This window comes from Rutidosis leptorrhynchoides, chromosome 4 (assembly GCF_046630445.1).
Source record: "Rutidosis leptorrhynchoides isolate AG116_Rl617_1_P2 chromosome 4, CSIRO_AGI_Rlap_v1, whole genome shotgun sequence".
NCBI lineage: Eukaryota > Viridiplantae > Streptophyta > Magnoliopsida > Asterales > Asteraceae > Rutidosis > Rutidosis leptorrhynchoides.
This window is the reverse complement of record NC_092336.1, coordinates 182435817-182443701: the sequence shown is the minus strand read 5'-3', so window position 1 is coordinate 182443701 and position 7885 is coordinate 182435817. Positions and strand designations below refer to the sequence as shown.

Sequence of the window (7885 nt, the reverse complement as noted above, 5' to 3'; positions counted from 1 at the left end):
CTCACGTTGTTCCATCATTTGCTCAATGTGACAATCTTTCGTTAAGTGTGGTCCACCGCATTGCTCACAACGGATTCGTACTGCGTGAATATCTTTATTCATCTTTTCCATTCGTCTTTCTAAAGCATCTATTTTTGCGGAAACGGAATCAAAGTCATGGCTAGAATCGGCTCTAGCCACTTTAGATGAACGAAAAATATCTTTTTCCTGGTGCCACTCATGCGAGTGGGAGGCTGTATTATCAATGATTTTGTGAGCTTCGATTGCGGTTTTCTTCAAAATGGAACCACCAGCTGCAATGTCGATGTCTTTTCGTGTAGCAACGTCGACACCTTGGTAGAAGATTTGTACTATTTGATAAGTGTCTAAACCGTGCTGAGGACATCCTCTCAACAACTTTCTGAATCTTGTCCACGCCTCATATAATGTTTCATTTGGCTTTTGCGCGAACGTAACAATTTCTCCTTGAAGTCTCACTGCTTTAGATGCTGGAAAGAATCTTTTAAGAAATTTCTCAACTAAAACATCCCATGTGTCAATCGCTCCTTCAGGTAAGGATTCTAACCAATCTTTGGCTTCTCCCTTTAAAGTCCAGAGAAACAACATGAGATAGATCTGTTCATCCTCAACTTCTCTGATTTTGAATAGAGTACAGATCCTATTAAAGGTTCGAAGATGTTCGTTTGGATCTTCTTTTGGCGTACCACTATATTGGCATTGATTAGTTACCATGTGTAGGATTTGTCCTTTGATTTCATAATCTGGTGCATTAATGTCTGGTCACGTAATGGCATGTCCTTGGCCAGTGCGTGTAGCTCTCATTCGATCTTCCATACTTAGAGGTTCTGTTATTTCCATATTTGAAATTGTTGAATCCGAATCACTAGAAGATTCTGATTTAACGGTTTGTGGTTCAGGAGGAATGATTAATGGTTCTGGATCTTGGAATTGTCCTTGAATATCCTCCGGGTTTTCAATTTTGAAGTCGGGTTTAAAAGATGGATTATCGAAAATTTGAGTTGGAGTACTTGTTCGACTTGATGATGATTCTAAAGAAAAATTAACGGCGACAATATTGGCTAGATGTCTTGATCTGGTTACAGGTGGTAAACGTATGAAAGGTGGTGAACGTTTTGCTCCGTGCATTCACTGAATAACCTATTAGTTATAAAGATAAAAATTATTAAAGTTATCAAATTAATAGACTTTTCTGCTTTTGCCCATGTTTCGAATAGCCAAAAGATGCAGCAAAGAGCCAGGATCCTTTACGTCGGAAAATCCCCAACTCAGCCACTAACAAATCCAACTATTACTACGAAGCAGAAAATTTGGATGTCTATCAATTTAATCGTTTAAAATAATATTTCGTCGAAATTTAAAGAAAATAAAGAAAATTCTATGTCCTATAAACTAGAGCGTAGAAATGAGAAAGAAAAAGCAGCGCGTCGAAAAACGTCGAAAAATAAAAATAAGAAAGAAAAATGTCGAAACTTAAAAATCTAAAAACTAAATATTAAAACTTGCATCTAAAAGTATTAAAACTTAAAAGGAATTCTAAATCAAAAACGGCAATTACTTAAAAAGGCACTAAAATCTATTAAATACCAAAGCGATAAGCGACGTCGTAAATTTCTAAGGCGCCTAAATCTTAATCTAAAGAAAAGCACTTAAGTGATTTTACGGCAAAGCCTAAAAATATAGAGCTATAAAAATAACTACGACAAAAACTAAGTTTAAAACTAATTACGAACGACAAATATTACGAAATAAACGATAAAAATACAAATTATAACTAAAATGATAAAAAAACAAATTTTATAAAAAATTTATTTTTATATTATTATTTTATAAAAATATTAATCTATATATTTAATAATAATAAATAAACTAAATATTACAAATTATATATTAAAACTAAAATTAATAATATGTTAAATAATTAAAACCCTAAATAATAATTATAAATTAAAACCCTAATCGCGTAATTAATGTAGTACAAGGTTTCCTGTCAGACTAAGCCTTGCGACCACATGGTTTTAAGACATTCGGCTCATGCGATCGCATGGGCCTGGATTCCAGAAATGATTTTGGGCTTCGACGGGTTCAGCCCAATTTTTAATTTTAATTATTATTTTTTTTCTGATTTATATAAAATATTTATATAAAAAAATTATATCTAAAAATAAAATATATATATATATATATATATATTTTTATTTTATAGTAAAAATGGAAAATTAGCTTTTAAAAATATATAAACTTTTTATACACTTATATATATATATATATATATATATATATATATATATATATATATATATATATATATATATATATATATATATATATATATTCTTTTTAATGTTATATATATATATATATATATATATATATATTTATTAATTATATTTTTACAAATATAAATTAAAAATATAGCGTTTCGCCGAGTCCCCGGCAGCGGCGCCAAAAACTTGATGTGTGCGAGGTGTTGTATACGAAATACTATTATTTTTATTACGAAATACGATACAATTTACACAAGTTTTATTTATTTATATAGATGGGATATACTTAAACCTTGCTATAACACTATAGGCAGTGTACCTAATCGTAAAGTAGTGTAGTTTTTAGTAAGTCCGGTTCGTTCCACAGGGAGACGGCTTTTTGCGTACACTATATTTTAAACAATTATATTTGTATATATATATATATATATATATATATATATATTAGTAATATAGTAGTATTATTATTATTATTATTATTATAAAAGGAGGGTTTTACCGTTTAATGACCGATTTGTCGATTTTAAATATAGCGTAAAGATAAATGACGATAATATAAATGACATAATTTAAATTGCAATAAAGTAAATTGCAGTAATTAAAATGACAGTAAATAAAGGTACGATGAAATATGAAATAAAAGTATTATGTTTATTTAAACTTCCATAATCATGATGTTTGACGTTTTGATTTTAATTAATTGTTACCCGGGTTAATTGTCCTTTGTCCTGGTTTATTTGATACCTATCTGGTTTTTGTCCATAATAGTCCATCGGTCATAATTATAAAATGCTCGTCAAATTAACCTTATTCCCGAAGTCAAATATTCCAACTAATTAGGGATTCGAACTGTAACACGGTTTTAATACTTTGTTAATAATTACACCAGGTTATCGACTGCATGTAATCCAACGTTTTAATACTTTGTTAATAATTACACCAATTATCCTTGTATGTAATGCACCCCTGTTTTAATTGATTCATGATACATTAATTTATTCAGTTGGCCATAATGAATAATCAATTACCCAATCTAATTGATTAATTAAATGATTGTAAACGATGTTGTATAAATGTCACTAAATAGAACATACATAATCATTTTAATAATTATTAGATTAACTAATTTGAAGATAGGTTCGACAGATTTCAATGAGTTGTCATTCAATTCGACAATACCCCCTACCTATTAATAGTCAATAGTCCAATGTTCACAAGTGTCGGTCTTTTGTCCAAACCTTAATTATGGTACAAAATCCAATAACCCCATCTTAATATTTAGTCTAACATCACGATTACTTCGGCTCAAATAAGCATAATAATACTTTAGTTACGATACATTAATTTAAAAAGAAAGACCATAGCTTACAGTGATTATTTATCGCGTAGAGTTACACGGACAGAGTTCCGACTTTAAAACCCGTAAAACATTTCTTACAATAACCCAATTATTATTAATCTTAAATTAAACTTAATATTATAAATATAAATATATATAATTCTTTTACAGAGGAAGAAAGAAAGAGTGAAGAGTGTGTGTAATTCGGCCAGAAAACGTTACAATTTATAGATGTGGCCAGCCTCTAAGGCTCATGCGATCACATGATATTTCTACTTCCTGGCCATGCCATCGCATGGCCAGCTATCCCAGCTCAAAATTCAACAAAAACGTAGGCGGCTTTGATTATTTAATATATATATATAATATAATATATATAATTTTATATAATTATATATATATATATATATATATATATATATATATATATATATATATATATATATATATATATATATATATATATATTATATTAAATTCTTGTGCAATGTTAACTTGTAATTTTAGGTCCGTTGACTTGCTCGTTTACGCCCGGTGTGATGACCCGAAAATTTTTGACTTATTTAAACCAATTCTCTATACGATTTATTATTTTAACACGTTAAACAAAGTCTGTTAGATTGAGTCTCAAAATTTTAGAACTGTTCATATATACAATTACCTTTGATTACTCTCAACGATTCATGAACAATTATATGTATGTATATATATATATATATATATATATATATGTACAAGTAAAAAACGACTTTCCTACAGTAAAACCCTAGTTGCTACAGTAAAAATGACTTTGCTACAGTAAAACACTATTTGCTACAGTAAACCACTATTTGCAACAGTGAAACAGTATTTTGCTACAGTGCTACAGTGAAAACGACTTTGCTACAGTGGTTTGCTACAGTAACACTATTTGCTACAGTAAAACACTATTTGTTACAGTAAAACACTATTGCTACAGTAAAATACTATTTGATGTCGACGAACAAATAAACAAAAACAGAAAGGGCGGCCATGCGATCGCATGGCAAAAACACTGAAAACTCATGCGATCGCATGAGCTACAGTAAATGGAAAAGTATTATAAAAGGTCAGTTTGCTCGACGAAGTAATACCATCTATATTTCTTTGCTCATTCTTACGTTTATATTATAATTATAATTATAATTATAATTATAATTATAATTATAATTATAATTTATAATTTAAGTTTAATAATAATAACGTATATACGCGGGTGTTTTAATTCGGGTTTCAAACCGCTTTAAGCTAAGGAAATATTGGGTATTGTTCGGGGTATTGTTCTTGAATCCAAGGCCAACCATACAGTCATCTACCATCATTACGTCTACGCAATTTACCTACAATATTGAATCGCAATATTGAACTGTGAGTTATAGTCTCCCTTTTTAAATACTTTAAATATTTTTGGGCTGAGAATACATGCAATTTATTTTAAACGAAATAAGACACAAGTACATACAAAATTCTACACTGAGTTAAACCGAAAATCCCTTAGCTTTAGTAACTAGTAGCTGCCAGTACATAGGATATGGACTAGTGGGCGCGAATAATTGTATATGGATCCATAGGGCTTGACATCCCCGTCCGAGCTAGAGCGCTAGCCTTTTAACGGACGTATGTTATTTGAGTTTAAGACACGTTGGTTTGCGTGTATTAAAACGAATGGGGTAATTATCACTATAGCGTTAAGTTTAGTTACCAGGGTGCTCTATTACGTAGAATCTATTAACTTTTGATGAAATCTTGTGGTCTATCTTTATATATGTTTATGACTCGAGCAATTAAACCTATAACTCACCAACATTCGTGTTGACTTTTTAGCATGTTTTATTCTCAGGTCCTTAGAATGCTTCCGCTGTGATGTGCTTGTTGCCTGCATGGAGTCTCTCATGCTTTGTACAAAGTTTATTGCATTCAAAATAAAACTGCGTTGTGTAATAAATAATTGGACTGTGAAGTCAACCTGTAAATTAAAGACTTATGTATTTTGGGGTTTTGCTTATACCTAAGCACTCGCCCACATGTTTATAACTTTCTATGTTTAGAAAGTCACTTATTTTAATGAATGCAATATTTTATCAAAACGTATCATATAGAGGTCAAAACCTCACTGTGGAATCAATGATTAACGTGCTGCGTCAATAGCGATTTTGACGGGTCGTTACAGTTGGTATCCGAGCTTGAGGTCATAGGGAACCAGAAATTACATTATTGTGTTTAACTGGTAATTGTTAGGATGCATTAGTGAGTCTGGACTATGACCATATCTGTTTTTCCTGATTTTTGCTTATTATTTGGTCAAAAACATTATATGTGATATATTTATATGCTAACGTAATTGTTGTTTCAATTATGTGATAGATGACTTCCTCTAATCCTATCATTTTGTACGACTCAGAATCGGACACTGAATCTATTCTATCCACAACTGAAAAGGGCGTTCCAATACCTATTAAAGAAGAAATTGTGTTAGCCGGGGAATCTCAACTCCCGGTAAACCCAGAGGAGGTTCCAGCTCCACCCAGCTTTAGTTTTCCAGAGCCACAGTATCGTTGGCATGGACCCAAGATCCCTGGAGTAAACGAGGATCGTCCATTTCTAAACAAATATGGACATTGGTCCAGATATACCGCCGACGGGCGGGTTGTGCCGATTACGCCTATCAGATTTCGGTTCATGACCACCGGTACATATTCTTGCAGTTCGTCATCATATTCTCCTACACATGACTCAGACAGTTCGTCATCAGACGAGATCAGTAAGGAGGAGGATTTCGCTAATGAAATAAAAGAGATCACTAAGGAGAAATTCCAACTTGCTATAGATAATAAAAACAACCACAATAATAAAATGTCCTTAGTTATTAAAAAAGAACAGGACCATTCGATCCGTAACCACCCTTATTGTATAAAACCCACTGAGGTAACGGGTACCTCAAAACCCCAACTAAAAATAAAATACACTGCCAGAATGTCTGTCGGACCATGTGCACACAAACAATTGGCAGAGAGAACCAAATGGGAAGAAGTTTCTGATAGTTCTGAATAAACGACCTCGCAACCATAAATCTTCCATGCGCTATTCTATTGCTTATGTGTGCTACTCTATCTTGTTATGTAAAATAAGCATATGTAAAATATCAGTATTGTATGGTATTGTATTATTTTGGTTTATTAATAATAAATGCATGGAATGATTATTTGTATTATTACTACTTCTTATTATTATTATTACATAATAATGTAGTAACTCGCTATAATTTTTCATAGTGGAATATTATTAGGATTTTAGTAGTTAATTCCTTGTACTAGCTATTATGTATGAACTTAACGGGTAGGTAATACCCTAGAAATAATTATAAAATGCTAATAAGAAGAAAAGGCTTTTATAATAATCGGTTCATATTATTAATATGCTACGATTAACTATTGACAACTCATTTTACCTATAATATTCTATATGATTAAATTATATCTGTTGTGTTTATTGAAGAAACATGTCTCAAATGTCGGATGCTGAGTTTGAGCAACTAGTCGAGAAACGTGTGAATGAAAGAATTGCTGCAGCTGAGGCAGCAAAAGCAACAGCCGAAGCAGCAGCCAAAGCAGCAGCCGTAAACATAAACTCACGAAACGGATGCTCATACAAAACTTTTCAAGGATGCAAACCACAGACGTTTAGTGGAACCGAGGGACCAGTCGGTCTAACCCGATGGTTTGAAAAGATGGAGTCCGTTTTCAAAATCAGTAATTGTGCGAACGGAGACAAGTCAAAGTATGCTTCATGCACGTTGCAAGACGGTGCACTTACTTGGTGGAACAATTATGCTAAAGCAGAAGGAATAGATACGGCATATGATATCTCTTGGGAAGAACTGAAAAAGATGCTAATCGAGGAGTACTGTCCTCGAAACGAGATCAGAAAAATGGAATCTGAGTTACGTAATCTGAAGGTTATCGGTGTGAATCTCAATAACTATGAAAAGCGTTTCATGGAACTAGCCTTGTTGTGTCCCGAATTGGTGCCAAATGAGAAACGAAAGATAGAAATGTATATTGACGGTTTATCGATCAATATCAAAGGAAATGTTACATCATCCAAACCGAATACGATGCAGGAAGCCATGACAATGGCACACCAACTCATTGACCAGATCACAGAGAGTTCGATTAAGGCACCAATTACCGAAGTCAAGACAACTGAAGGAAAGAGGAAATGGGAAGACTATAAGGGCAAAAGT

The 7885-nt window shown here is 32.2% G+C and overlaps 1 non-coding gene across 1 annotated transcript; it reads left to right on the top strand.

The window, feature by feature from the left end:
* The first annotated feature begins 367 nt into the window (after positions 1-367).
* On the top strand, positions 368-474 carry LOC139846113 (small nucleolar RNA R71). Its single transcript, XR_011758855.1, has one exon. It is a non-coding gene; the product is annotated as a small nucleolar RNA R71 (small nucleolar RNA).
* The last annotated feature ends 7411 nt before the right edge of the window (positions 475-7885 follow it).